Below are 15,775 nucleotides of genomic sequence, written 5' to 3' on the forward strand. Positions count from 1 at the left end.
AATTAAGGTTTTTCCTGAAGGGAAGTCAGGAAATTAAAAGCCTTTTTGTTCTAGACTATTTCTTCAGTCTTCTCCTCGCCATTAGTGGCTCAGTGCATGGAGGTATCGGGCTGATGGTAGTGGCATGGAAAATCTTCCCGTTTGCTCGGTTCCTTCGCGGACCTCCGCAGGTTATCATGCTCAGGGAAACGACGGATTTGTCTCCTCAGAGTGCAGGAGACAAGGGTTTTCTTAAGGGGGTTGTTTCTGGATCTTTCTTTCCAGGGAACCTGCTTTCGCAGACCATTCTTGGCTGTCTGTGACACCAGACACCAACCTTCTAGGATGGGGGACCAGTCTATGGTCCCCTAAAGGCTCAGGGAATTTTGGACTCAGAGTGTGTTCTTGCTTTAATTCATTCTGGAAATTGAGTGCGATCTCAATGCTATTCTGGTCTGGCCCCAGTTAGTCTTGGTCCATTTGATCTAGTTTCAGTGGGACACATGTCTTCAGTTCATCAGGGAGGAACGAGGAGTTATTTAGTGGTAACAGAGGTATCCAAGATAATTCAGCTTAATTCTTAAGGAGGTCAGCCGGAATTAGATCTCATGGCATATCGGCAGAAGGCCAATCTTCTGAGGTACGGGTCGAGGTCCGGGGACCCTCAGGTGGTACTGTTAGACACTCTGGCGGTACTTTGAACTTTCAGTCTAGCTTACCTATTTCCCCAGTTTGTGAATGCGTTGGTGATCCTCATTGCTACGGCTTGGACTCGCAGGCCTTTGGTATGCAGATCTGGTGGACATATCATCTCTGCACTGTGGAGACTTCCGTTGAGGAAGGATCTTATAGTTCAAGGGCCCTTCCTTTACCCAAATCTAGTTTCTCTGAAGCTGTCTGCTTGGAGATTTAACGCTTAATTTTATCCAAGCGGGGTTTTTCTGACTAGGTCATTGAGACCATGATTCAGGCTCGTAAGCTTGTAACTAGAAGGATTTCCATAAGCTAGGGCTTAAATTTCTTTATTGGTGTAAATCCTAGGGCTACTCATGGAGAAGAGTCAGGATTCCTAGACATTTGTCTTTCTCCAAGAGGGTTTGGAGAAAGGATTATCGACAAGCTCCTTTATTGGTCAAATCTCTGTCTTTTCTATTTGTTACACAGACGTCTAGATGTTGCAGATGTACAATTATTTTTGTCAGGCCTTGGTCAGGATCAGGCCTGTGTTCAATCCAGTTACTCCTCCATGGAGTTTTAATTAAGTTCTCAAGGTTCTTCAAGGGGCTTCGTTTGAACCTATGCATTCCTTAGATATTAAGTTGCTATCTTGGAAAGTTTTTTTCCTTGTTTGCTATTTCTTCTGCTCGGAGAATGTCAGAACTCTCGGCATTACAGTATTAGTCTCCTTATCTTATTTTACATTCAGATTAGGTAGTTTTACGTACTAAATTAGGGTTTCTTCCTAAGGTTGTTTTTGATCGAAACATTAATCAGGAGATTGTTGTTCTTTCGTTGTGTCCTAAATCCTTTTTTTTCAGAAGGAAGGGACTTCTGCACAATTTGGACATGGTCTGTGCTTTAAAGTTTTACTTACAGGCGACTAAGGACTTTTGTTAGTCTTCCTCTCTTTCTTTCTGACTGAAGAGTATCATACGTTTTGCATATGAGACTGCTGGACAGCAGCCTCCAGAGAGAGAGTTACGGCCCATTCCACTAGGGCTGTCGCTTTCTCATGGGCATTCAAAAATGACGTTTCTGTGGAACGATTTGCAAGGCTGCATCTTGGTCCTCTATTCATGCTTTTTCTATTTAAATTATTCAAATTTGACACTTTTGCCCCGGCTGAGGCTACTTTTGGGAGAAAGGTTCTTTAAGCAGTGGTGTTTTCAGTTTAGGTTCCCTGTCTTGTCCCTCCCGTATCATCTGTGTACTCTAGCTTGGGTATTGAATCCCATTAGTAATTAAGATGATCCGTGGACTCATCCTGTCTTAAAAAAGAAAAGGAAATTTATGCTTAACTGATAAATTTATTTCTTTTTTGACACGATGAGTCCATGGCCCGCCCTTTTCTTGTAAGACAGGTTTTGGGTTATTGTAAACTTCAGACACCTCTGCACCTTGGCTTTTCCTTTCTCTTCCTAACTTTGGTCGAATGACTGAGTGGGAGGGGAAGGGAGGAGCTATTTAACAGCTCTGCTGTGGTGCTCTTTGCCTCCTCCTGCTGACCAGGAGGTGAATATCCCATTAGTAATTAAGATGATCTGTGGACCTCATCGTGTCAAAAAAGAAATACATTTATCAGGTAAGCATAAATTTCCTTTTTTCTTTCATGATTCAGATAGAGCAGCGGTCGCCAACCAGTGGTCCATGGACCACTGGTGGTCCACGAGAAGATGTTGGTGGTCCTTTACACCATCAAGCAGAATTAATCTCCTCTGATGGTGTCACACCTGTCGTGCCGCAACTCCCTACAGTGCCTGGCTGGACATCAGTGAAAACCATTGGAGAAGGAGTTAAATTACAATCTCGCTACGCACATTGCGTAGTACTGCTCAACTTACGGAGCTAGATTGTATTTTTAATTCCCCCGCCCAGTGTGCTGCTCAGAGGGACATGATTCCATTATAAAGCCAGCAGAAGTTGGTTTAGTCTTGGCTTGACATAGTGGAATTAAAGTATATTAAAAAAAAAAAGAAAATCTTAAAAATGTTTCTCATATTTCATTTATTTTCTTCTCTTTACCTGTCTCTTTGTAGTAGTTTTCCTAATTCCTTCAGATAGAATTACATCACTGTTTGTCTTCCTCCCCTCCTTCTTTATTTTATTTATTAAATATTAATTACTTTTCATTCTGATAATTTTGCCGTGCACAAAGCCATTCCACCTGAATTCCAGTAATTGCCATCCAGCAGATCAGCCATATCCCACCAGTAGTAATTGCCAGTAACATCAGTCGTGGTTAGCTCACATCCATATTGAGAACTATCTGATATAAACTTAATTTATGACTCCAATGTCTGTCCATGATCATAAGTAGTTTTGAATAATTCCTAACTGGGAGGTAACTTGGAAGTCTTGTGGTCCTTTTAATATAATTCTTCCCCCCCCCTCCCCCCACTTTCTGCCTCTCTGTTTCCAGCTCAAGAAGTTGGCACTCACCCTTCATCTGTCATTTGGAAGTATTCTCTCAGTTCTGTCATTCAGTTAGTTAATTCCAAAAAATAACTCTTAAAAATGTGTAAATATCTACATAATGTAAACTTAGCTATGGTTATACTAGTTATGTACAGTATGTGTGTATTATGCAGGTTTGTACCTTTTTTAAAAAAAAAAAATCATGTTAGTGGTCCACGGGATTCAGAATTGTGAGTTTAGTGGTCCCTGAGGTCCGAAAGGTTGGTGACCCCTGAGATAGAGCACACAATTTTAAACAATTTTCCAATTTACTTCTGTTGTCAAGTTATCTTAGATTTTTTGTTATCCTTTGTTGAAAAGCAAGGATGTAAGCTCAGAAGTGTGCACGTGTCTGCAGCACTATATGGCAGCAGTTTTGCAACAATGTTATACATTAGCAGGACCACTGGATGGCAGCACTATTTCCTGTTATGTAGTGCTTCAGACACGTGCACGCTACCTACCTAGGTATCTCTTTAACAAAGAATATCATGAGAATTAAGCAAATTTGATAATAGAAGTAAATTGGAAAGTTTTTTTAAAATTGTATTCTCTATCTGAATAGTGAAAGAAATATTTTGGGTTTAATGTCCCTTTAAGTCTCCCTAAGGGAAAATGGGCAACCAGGTGTGGACTCCTTGCTCAGTGTGCTTATGGCTACATCTCACTGACAATGCCCAATGAGGGCCGAAACGATCATCTGAGGTTGCTGTGTTCCTTGTTCAGAGAAGATTTGCCTGGTATTTCAGCGCTGAACCTACCAGAATAGGCGGGATCAGACTGATATACTACAGGAAAGTTCTACTCTGTGAAAAATATTACTGGGCTAAAAGAAGCTGCACCCAGGTGGTAAATTACCATAGAACAGGCTAACAATAGTATTAAGCTGGTTGTCCGTTCCTGTGAGTGCGCTTCTCTCTGTGTGTAGATAGAAATATGGGTAGACTGGATATTCTCTGCTATTTCTTTCTTTTGAACAGAGGCTCTGTATTGTGAACTAAAAGGTTAAGATTTTGAAGAATACATTTCTAATTTTTAATCAAAGAAAATTTAGAATGGTAAATAAATATAGAACTTATCTTAAAGGGACATTGTACTTTACAATGTTTTCTAGTGTTACCAGTGATCAATTTCTCTTGTTAAGTGTAGTCAGTCCACGGGTCATCCATTACTTATGGGATTATATCTCTTCCCCAACAGGAAGTTGCAAGAGTATCACCCAAGCAGAGCTGCCATATAGCTCCTCCCCTCACATGTCATATCCAGTCATTCTCTTGCAACCTAACTAAAGATAGGTCGTTGTGAGAGGTCTGTGGTGTTTTTAAACTTAGTTTATTTCTTCAATCAAAAGTTTGTTATTTTAAATGGCACCGGAGTGTGCTGTTTGTTTCTCAGGCAGCATTAGAAGAAGAATCTGCCTGCGTTTTCTATGATCTTAGCAGACGTAACTAAGATCCACTGGCTGTTCTCGCACATTCTGAGGAGTGAGGTAACTTCAGAAAAGGGGAATAGCATGCAGGGCCCCCCTGCAAACGAGGTATGTGCAGTAAATTATTTTTCTAAGATATGGAATTGACTGAGAAATTACTGCTGATACCAATGTAATGTAAGTTCAGCCTTAAATGCAGTGGTAGCGACTGGTATTAGGCTGATGAGTGTGTGTACACTGAAGTATTTTTCTAGGGAATGGAATTTGACTCAGAAAATACTGTTAATACTGAAGTAATGTATGAGCCTTAACTGCAGTAAAAGCGACTGGTAGCAGGCTTATTAATAACACTTCATAACTTTTAAAATGTATGTTCAAAACGTTTACTGGCATGTTAATCGTTTTTTGTGAGGTACTTGGTGATAAAACTTATTGGGGCATGATTTTTACCACATGGCTAACTTTTGTTTCTGCATAGAAACAGTTAACTGAGCTTCCCCACTGTTGTAATATGAGTGGGAGGGGCCTATTTTAGCGCTTTTTTTGTGCAGTAAAAATTCAGTCACTATCTTCCTACTTCATCCTCCATGATCCAGGACGTCTCTAGAGAGCTCAGGGGTCTTCAAATTCATTTTGAGGGAGGTAATCAGTCACAGCAGACCTGTGACAGTGTGTTTGACTGTGATAAAAACGTTAATTATTAAATTGTTATCCGTTTTTGGGTATTAAGGGGTTAATCATCCATTTGCTGGTGGGTGCAATCCTTTGCTAACTTAATACATTTACTGTGAAAATTTGGTTGCTATAACTAATTTGGTTCATTGTTATTTCAACTGTGACAGCTTTTTGTGCTTCTTAAAGGCACAGTAGCGTTTTTTATATTGCTTGTAAATTTATTTGAAAAGTATTTTCCAAGCTTGCTAGTCTCATTGCTAGTCTGTTTAAACATGTCTGACACAGATGAATCTGTTTGTTCACTATGTATGAAGGCCAATGTGGAGCCCCATAGAAAGTTGTGTACTAAATGCATTGATGTAACTTTAAATAAAAGTCAGTCTTTACATGTAAAGAAATTATCACCAGACAACGAGGGGGAAGTTATGCCGACTAACTCTCCTCACGTGTCAGTACCTTCGCCTCCCGCTCAGGAGGTGCGTGATTTTGTGGCGCCAAGTACATCAGGGAGGCCCTTACAAATAACTTTGCAAGACATGGCTACTGTTATGACAGAAGTATTATCTAAATTGCCAGAATTAAGAGGCAAGCGTGATAGCTCTGGGTTAAGGACAGAGCGCGCTGATGATGTGAGAGCCATGTCCGATACTGCGTCACAATTTGCAGAACATGAAGACGGAGAGCTTCATTCTGTGGGTGATGGATCTGATCCAGGGAGACTGGATTCAGAGATTTCTAATTTTAAATTTAAGCTTGAGAACCTACGCATATTGCTAGGGGAGGTATTAGCGGCTCTGAATGATTGTAACACGGTTGCAATTCCAGAAAAATTATGTAGGTTGGATAGATACTATGCGGTACCGGTGTGTACTGACGTGTTTCCTATACCTAAAAGGCTTACAGAGATTATTAGCAAGGAGTGGGATAAACCCGGTGTGCCTTTTTCCCCTCCTCCCATATTTAGGAAAATGTTTCCTATAGACGCCACCACACGAGACTTATGGCAGACGGTCCCTAAGGTGGAGGGAGCAGTTTCTACTTTAGCTAAGCGTACCACTATCCCGGTGGAGGATAGTTGTGCCTTTTCAGATCCAATGGATAAAAAATTAGAAGGTTACCTTAAGAAAATGTTTGTTCAACAAGGTTTTATCTTACAGCCCCTTGCATGCATTGCGCCTGTCACTGCTGCGGCGGCATTCTGGTTTGAGTCTCTGGAAGAGGCCATTCGCACAGCTCCATTGGATGAAATTATGAACAAGCTTAAAGCACTTAAGCTAGCTAACGCATTTGTTTCTGATGCCGTCGTACATTTAACCAAACTTACGGCTAAGAACTCCGGATTCGCCATCCAAGCGCGCAGAGCGCTATGGCTTAAATCCTGGTCAGCTGATGTGACTTCGAAATCTAAATTGCTTAATATTCCTTTCAAAGGGCAGACCTTATTCGGGCCCGGCTTGAAAGAAATTATCGCTGACATTACGGGAGGTAAGGGCCATGCTCTGCCTCAGGACAGGGCCAAACCAAAGGCCAAACAGTCTAATTTTCGTGCCTTTCGTAACCTCAAGGCAGGAGCAGCATCAACTTCCTCCGCTCCAAAACAGGAAGGAGCTGTTGCTCGTTACAGACAGGGCTGGAAAACTAACCAGTCCTGGAACAAGGGCAAGCAGGCCAGAAAACCTGCTGCTGCCCCTAAGACAGCATGAAGAGAGGGCCCCCTATCCGGAAACGGATCTAGTGGGGGGCAGACTTTCTCTCTTCGCCCAGGCTTGGGCAAGAGATGTCCAGGATCCCTGGGCGTTGGAGATCATATCCCAGGGATATCTTCTGGACTTCAAAGCTTCTCCTCCACAAGGGAGATTTCATCTTTCAAGGTTATCAGCAAACCAAATAAAGAAAGAGGCGTTTCTACGCTGTGTACAAGACCTCTTACTAATGGGGGTGATCCACCCAGTTCCGCGGACGGAACACGGCAAGGATTCTATTCAAATCTGTTTGTGGTTCCCAAGAAAGACGGAACCTTCAGACCAATCTTGGACTTAAAAATCCTAAACAAATTCCTAAGAGTTCCATCATTCAAAATGGAAACTATTCGAACCATCCTACCCATGATCCAAGAGGGTCAGTACATGACCACTGTGGACTTAAAGGATGGCCTACCTTCACATACCGATTCACAAGGATCATTATCGGTACCTAAGATTTGCCTTCCTAGACAGGCATTACCAGTTTGTAGCTCTTCCCTTCGGGTTAGCTACGGCTCCAAGAATCTTTACAAAGGTTCTGGGCTCACTTCTGGCGGTACTAAGACCGCGAGGCATAGCGGTGGCTCCGTACCTAGACGACATTCTGATACAAGCGTCAAGTTTTCAAACTGCCAAGTCTCATACAGAGATAGTTCTGGCATTTCTGAGGTCGCATGGGTGGAAGGTGAACGTGGAAAAGAGTTCTCTATTACCACTCACAAGGGTTCCCTTCCTAGGGACTCTTATAGATTCTGTAGAGATGAAAATTTACCTGACGGAGGCCAGGTTATCAAAACTTCTAAATACTTGCCGTGCCCTTCATTCCATTCCACAACCGTCAGTAGCTCAGTGCATGGAAGTAATCGGCTTAATGGTAGCGGCAATGGACATAGTACCATTTGCGTGCCTGCATCTCAGACCGCTGCAATTGTGCATGCTAAGTCAGTGGAATGGGGATTACTCAGATTTGTCCCCTCTACTAAATCTGGATCAAGAGACCAGAGATTCTCTTCTATGGTGGCTTTCTCGGCCCCACCTGTCCAAGGGGATGACCTTTCGCAGGCCAGATTGGACGATTGTAACAACAGACGCCAGCCTTCTAGGTTGGGGCGCAGTCTGGAATTCCCTGAAGGCTCAGGGATCATGGACTCAGGAGGAGAAACTCCTCCCAATAAATATTCTGGAGTTAAGAGCAATATTCAATGCTCTTCTAGCTTGGCCTCAGTTAGCAACTCTGAGGTTCATCAGATTTCAGTCGGACAACATCATGACTGTGGCTTACATCAATCATCAAGGGGGAACCAGGAGTTCCCTAGCGATGTTGGAAGTCTCAAAGATAATTTGCTGGGCAGAGTCTCACTCTTGCCACCTGTCAGCGATCTACATCCCAGGCGTGGAGAACTGGGAGGCGGATTTTCTAAGTCGCCAGACTTTTCATCCGGGGGAGTGGGAACTTCATCCGGAGGTCTTCGCTCAACTGATTCATCGTTGGGGCAAACCAGATCTGGATCTCATGGCGTCTCGCCAGAACGCCAAGCTTCCTTGTTTCGGATCCAGGTCCAGGGACCCGGGAGCGGTGCTGATAGATGCTCTGACAGCCCCTTGGGTCTTCAACATGGCTTATGTGTTTCCACCATTTCCGATGCTTCCTCGACTGATTGCCAAGATCAAACAGGAGAGAGCATCAGTGATTCTGATAGCGCCTGCGTGGCCACGCAGGACCTGGTATGCAGACCTAGTGGACATGTCGTCCTGTCCACCATGGTCTCTGCCTCTGAGGCAGGACCTTCTAATTCAGGGTCCTTTCAACCATCCAAATCTAATTTCTCTGAGGCTGACTGCATGGAGATTGAACGCTTGATTCTATCAAAGCGTGGCTTCTCGGAGTCGGTTATTGATACCTTAATACAGGCTAGGAAACCTGTTACCAGAAGAATTTACCATAAGATATGGCGTAAATATTTATATATATGGTGCGAATCCAAGAGTTACTCATGGAGTAAGGTTAGGATTCCTAGGATATTGTCTTTTCTACAAGAGGGTTTAGAAAAGGGCTTATCCGCTAGTTCATTAAAGGGACAGATTTCTGCTCTGTCTATTCTTCTACACAAGCGTCTGGCAGAAATTCCAGACGTTCAGGCTTTTTGTCAGGCTTTGGCTAGGATTAAGCCTGTGTTTAAGACTGTTGCTCCGCCGTGGAGCTTAAACTTAGTTCTTAACGTTCTGCAAGGCGTTCCATTTGAACCCCTTCATTCCATTGATATCAAGCTGTTATCTTGGAAATTTCTGTTTTTGATGGCTATTTCCTCGGCTCGAAGAGTCTCTGAGTTATCTGCCTTACATTGTGATTCTCCTTATCTGATTTTTCATTCAGACAAGGTAGTTCTGCGTACTAAACCTGGGTTCTTACCTAAGGTAGTTTCTAACAGGAATATCAATCAAGAGATTGTTGTTCCATCATTGTGTCCTAACCCTTCTTGAAAGAAGGAACGACTTTTGCATAATCTGGACGTAGTCAATGCCCTGAAGTTCTGTTTGCAGGCAACTAAAGATTTTCGTCAAACTTCTTCCCTGTTTGTCGTTTACTCTGGACAGAGGAGAGGTCAAAAGGCTTCGGCTACCTCTCTCTCCTTTTGGCTTCGTAGCATAATACGTTTAGCCTTTGAGACTGCTGGACAGCAGCCTCCTGAAAGAATTACAGCTCATTCTACTAGAGCTGTGGCTTCCACCTGGGCCTTTAAAAATGAGGCTTCTGTTGAACAGATTTGCAAGGCTGCGACTTGGTCTTCACTTCACACCTTTTCAAAATTTTACAAATTTGACACACTTGCTTCTTCGGAGGCTATTTTTGGGAGAAAGGTACTTCAGGCAGTGGTTCCCTCCGTTTAAAGTTCCTGCCTTGTCCCTCCCTTCATCCGTGTACTTTAGCTTTGGTATTGGTATCCCATAAGTAATGGATGACCCGTGGACTGACTACACTTAACAAGAGAAAACATAATTTATGCTTACCTGATAAATTTATTTCTCTTGTAGTGTAGTCAGTCCACGGCCCGCCCTGTCTTTTAAGGCAGATCTAAATTTTAATTAAACTCCAGTCACCACTGCACCCTATGGTTTCTCCTTTCTCGTCTTGTTTCGGTCGAATGACTGGATATGACATGTGAGGGGAGGAGCTATATGGCAGCTCTGCTTGGGTGATCCTCCTGCAACTTCCTGTTGGGGAAGAGATATAATCCCATAAGTAATGGATGACCCGTGGACTGACTACACTACAAGAGAAATAAATTTATCAGGTAAGCATAAATTATGTTTTTACCTACTGGAATGTATTAAATTGTCTACAAACTACTCCATTATCTTTATTTTGTCATTTGAAGTAGCTGATTTTGCCTGCTAAAACCACAGCCTGTAATTAAATTGTCAATTCTGCAGTATTATCTATAGAAAATCTTTATAAAGAAAAGGCAACAGAATAATCAACCAGTCGTCAGGGAGTCAAACTAATTTGAAAAGTTGTTTCTACAGCATCTCTCAATACAGCTACAGCTTTGAATTAGCGGTTTATCTGAGTACATTGTCCCTTTAAGCAGATTGATTTGTTTGTGGTTTTGCATGCTATACAAGTTTCTTTTACAAGATATGACGAGTCCACGGATTTCATCCTTACTTATGGGATATCGCCTCCTGGTTAGCAGGAGGAGGCAAAGAGCTCCACAGCAGAGCTGCATAAATAGCTTCTCCCTTCCCCCCCCCCAACCCAGTCATTCTCTTTGCCTGTGTTAGTGATAGGAAGAGGTAAAGTGAGGTGTTAGTTTAGATTCTTCAATCAAGAGTTTTTTAAATGGTGTCAGAGTGTACTATTTTATAACCGGGCAGCTTCTGGAGTATCACCAAGTATTCTACGGGAACTTGTGGGGTTTTAGTCTCACTACGCCTCCCATATTGGTGCTGCCTGGATATGTACTTAGTGAATTTTCCTAAGACCTTTATGTCTTCACAGGACCTAAGGAGGAAGAGTGGACCTCTTGACACTGTGAGTATTTTCATGCTGTTCCTCAGCATGGAGGTAAGTGCAGTCTTTTTACTTCTGGGGCTCTGACAGCATATCTCAGAACTGACTGTACTCTACTCTGACAGTCTGGGATTATGGGCTCTGACAAGGGTCTCCCTGATCAATTATGTTTGGTACTAGTAACGTAGATCAACCAACACATTAAGTTTTTTCCAGACAGTCCGGCATTTCAATCATTAGCCAGAAGCGCTGGCAGGTTTAATGTAGTACTCAGATGTGGGAGTACGGTAACGGGCTGAACTCTGTTTATTATATGTTTGCATAAGAGTTTGGCTGACGCTGGGAGTAGTGTTATGTGGGACTATGGCCTTAACTTGATTACGGTACATGGCGATGCCTTTATTTTTTTTACAGGGCTCTGTGCTTTGTTTCCGCCCACGATGGGTGGGGCCTGATTTTGCGCGCTTATCCGTGCAATTAACTTCCGGTGGGGTACTTGAGCAGTGTTCTCTTACGGCTCCTAAGTCCGCTTGTCACGCTTGTCTACAAGCAATCTTAGGCACGCTGTTTAGAAGGTAGCAGTGGTCACGTGGAGGCGGTCAGGAGCTTTGGCAGGGTGACTGTGTGGTTTTTTTTTTCTCTGGGAACCAGTGGGTATTTATATCAGGGCCCACGGGAGGAGTGTGGAGTGTAAATTAAACCGCACCTGCTTATTTTCATTTTAATTCGAGTTTACTATTTAAAGACACAGTGCACATCTTATTTTGACCTGATTTTTTCTGTTTATCAGTGATTTGACCACGCTTGCCTTTGCTTCTGTTATTATGGAAGACATCGAACACAGTACTTGTCCTATGTGTTTAGATGCCATTGTGTCCCCCATTTATTGAGAGGGCTTTACAGTGTAAAGAGCAAATTTTCTTTAATAAAGATATATCTAATGAATGTCCTCAGACTGATGAGTCAGGGTTTGCCGCACCTTTCTCCCCAAGCGTCACAGCCTTTAACTCCCGCACAGGTGACGCCAGGTTCTTCAACGGCGTCTGCTTCATTTACGCTGCAGTTATGTCATCCACTCTTACAGAAGTTTTATCTAAGTTGCCAGTGTTACAAGGCAAACGCAGCAGGACAGAGGCCCACGTGGTCCCTGCAACTTCTGATGCTTTAATGGCTATCGCCGATATACCTTCCCAGGGGTCTGAACTGGGAGTTAGAGAGGCCCTGTCTGAGGGGGAACTGTCTGACTCAGGAAGTGCATTACCCCAGACAGATTCGGACGTCATGTCCTTCAGATTTAAACTTGAACACCTCCGCCTTTTGCTACGAGAGGTTTTGGTGACTCTGGACGACACTGACTCAATTGTGGTCCCGCTAGAGAAATTGAGTAAGATGGACAAATACTTAGAGGTCCCTTCTTATTCCGATGTGTTTCCGGTTCCTAAGAGGATTTTGGAAATTATTACAAGGGAATGGGAGAGACCGGGTATCCCGTTCTCCCCTTCTCCTATTTTTAGGAAAATGTACCCTATAGCTGACACTGTTCGGGACTCTTGGCAGACGGTCCCTAAGGTGGAGGGAGCTATATCTACCCTAGCTAAGCGTACGACTATCCCTATTGAGGACAGTTGTGCTTTCAAGGACCCTATGGATAAAAAGTTGGAGGGTCTTCTAAAAAAGCTATATATTCATCAAGGGTTTCTGTTTCAACCAACGGCCTGCATTGTAACAGTCACAACTGCGGCTGCCTTTTGGTTTGACGCTCTAGAAGAGTCCCTTAAAACTGAGACTCCTTTAGAAGAAATAATGGATAGAATTAAGGCCCTTAAGCTGGCTAATTCTTTTATTACGGATGCTGCTTTTCAAATTGCCAAATTGGCAGCTAAGAATGCAGGATTTTCCTTTTTAGCGCGCAGAGCCTTATGGTTAAAATCTTGGTCTGCAGATGTGTCCTCTAAATCAAAGCTCTTGGCGATTCCTTTCAAGGGTAAGACCCTGTTCGGGCCTGAGGACAAAACAGCTAAGCTAAGGGGACGACAGAGTAATTTTCGTTCCTTTTGAAACTTCAAGGGAATCCCCTCTTCCTCTTCCGTTAAACAGGAAGGAAATTATGCTCAAGCCAAAGCCACCTGTAAGCCTAACCAGGGTTGGAATAAGGGTAAGCAACCCAAGAAGCCTGCCGCTGCTACCAAGACAGCATGAAGGGGCGGCCCCCGATCCGGGACAGGATCTAGTAGGGGGCAGACTTTCTTTCTTTGTCCAGGCTTGGATGAGAGATGTTCAAGATCCCTGGACACTAGAAATCGTGTCTCAGGGGTATCAGTTGGAGTTCAAAAATTCCTTCCCAAGGGGAAGGTTTCTTCTTTCACGATTGTTTGTAGACCAGACAAAAAGAGAGGCGTTCTTACATTGTGTAAAAGACCTCTCCACTATGGGAGTAATTTGTCCCGTTCCAAAACAGGAACAGGGGCAGGGGTTTTACTCAAACCTTTTCGTGGTTCCCAAAAACGAGGGAACGTTCCAACCCATTTTAGACCTCTAGAGTCTAAACAAGTTTCTCAGAGTTCCATCCTTCAAGAAGGAGACTATTCGGACAATTCTTCCATTGATCCAGGAAGGTCAATATATGACTACCGTGGACTTAAAGGATGCATATCTTCATATTCCTATCCACAAAGATCATCACCAGTTCATAAGGTTTGCCTTCCTGGACAAACATTTTCAGTTCGTGGCTCTTCCTTTCGGGCTGGCCACGGCACCCAGGATCTTCACGTAGGTTCTAGGGTCTCTGCTGGCGGTTCTCAGACCGCGGGGCATTGCAGTGGCGCCTTATCTGGACGATATTCTGATCCAGGCGTCGTCTTATCAACTGACAAAGTCTCACACCGACATGGTTCTGTCCTTTCTAAGGACTGACGGGTGGAAGTTGAATCTAGAGAAGAGTTCACTAATTCCACAGACAAGGGTTCCTTTCCTGGGAACTCTAATAGACTCTATATCCATGAAAATCTTCTTGACGGAAGTCAGAAAGTTAGAGATTCTGAATACATGCCGAGCCCTTCAGTCCAATCCTCGGCCATCAGTAGCTCAGTGCATGGAGGTAATTGGATTGATGGTGGCGGCAATGGACATCATTCTATTTGCTCGTTTTCATCTCAGACCTCTACAACTGAGCATGCTCAGACAGTGGAATGGAGATTATGCAAATTTGTCTCCTCAGATAGATCTGGATCAGGAGACAAGAGACTCTCTTCTTTGGTGGTTGTCGATGGATCATCTGTCCCAAGGGACGTGCTTCCGCAGACCTTCATGGGTAATAGTGACAACGGACGCCAGTCTACTAAGATGGGGTGCAGTCTGGAATTCCCTGAAGGCTCAGGGTGTGTGGACTCGGTCGGAGTCTCTGCTTCCAATCAATATTCTGGAATTGAGAGCAATATTCAATGCGCTTCAGGCTTGGCCTCAGTTGGCTTCGGACAAATTCATCCGATTTCAGTCGAACAACATGACGACTGTGGCTTACATCAATTATCAAACTGTGGCTTACATCAATTATCAAGGAGCAACAAGGAGTTCCTTAGCGATTACAGAAGTAGCCAAGATAATTTGGTGGGCGGAGGCTCACTCTTGTTATCTGTCAGCAATCTACATCCCAAGAGTGGACAACTGGGAGGCGGAGTTTTTGAGCAGATAGGCGTTTCATCCTGGGGAATGGGAACTCCATCCGGAGGTCTTTGCCATCCTAATTCTCAGGTGGGGCAGACCGATTTGGATCTGATGGCGTCTCGTCAGAATGCCAAGCTCCCAAGATTCGGATCCAGGTCCAGGGATACTCAGGCCGAACTGATAGATGCCTTGGCAGTGCCTTGGTCGTTCAACCTAGCTTATGTGTTTCCACCGTTTGCTCTCCTTCCCCGGGTGATTGCACGGATCAAACAGGAAAGGGCTTCAGTGATTCTAATCGCTCCTGCGTGGCCTCGCAGTACTTGGTATGCCGATCTGGTGGACATGTCCTCTCTGCCGCCGTGGAAGCTTCCATTGAGGCAGGACCTTCTCATTAAGGGACCCTTCCATAATCCGAATCTAATTTCTCTGCAGCTGACTGCTTGGAGATTGAACGCTTGATTTTATCTAAGCGGGGGTTCTCTGATGCGGTCATTGATCCCTTAATTCAGGCACGCAAGCCTGTTACTAGAACAATTTACCATAAGATATGGCGTAAATATCTTTATTGGTGTGAATCCAAGGGCTACTCATGGAGTAGGGTTAGGATTCCCAGGATTTTATCTTTTCTCCAAGAAGGATTGGAGAAAGGGTTGTCAGCAAGTTCCTTAAAAGGACAGATTTCTGCTTTGTCTATTTTGCTACACAAGCGTCTGGCAGGTGTCCCAGATGTTCAATCTTTTTGTCAGGCCCTGACTATAATGCGGCCTGTGTTTAGACCAATTGCTCCTCCTTGGAGTTTGAATTTAGTTCTTAATGTTCTTCAAGGGGTTCCGTTTGAACCTATGCATTCCATAGATATTAAGTTATTATATTGGAAAGTTTTATTTGTAGTTGCTATTTCTTCTGCTCGCAGAGTTTCTGAGCTTTCGACATTACAATGTGATTCTCCTTATCTTATTTTCCATTTTGATAAGGTGATGTTACGTACCAAACCTGGTTTTCTGCCTAAGGTTGTTTCTAACAAAAATATTAATCAGGAAATTGTTGTTCCTTCCTTGTGTCCTAACCCTTCTTCTAAGAAGGAGCGTCTGTTACATAATT

The 15,775-nt window shown here is 43.5% G+C and overlaps 1 protein-coding gene across 1 annotated transcript in view; it reads left to right on the forward strand.

Annotated features, from left to right (window-relative positions):
• NAA15 (N-alpha-acetyltransferase 15, NatA auxiliary subunit) overlaps positions 1 to 15,775 on the forward strand; it is a 430,544-nt gene that overhangs the window by 332,244 nt on the left and 82,525 nt on the right. The window lies entirely within an intron of this gene.

Source organism: Bombina bombina, chromosome 2 (assembly GCF_027579735.1).
Source record: "Bombina bombina isolate aBomBom1 chromosome 2, aBomBom1.pri, whole genome shotgun sequence".
Lineage (NCBI taxonomy): Eukaryota > Metazoa > Chordata > Amphibia > Anura > Bombinatoridae > Bombina > Bombina bombina.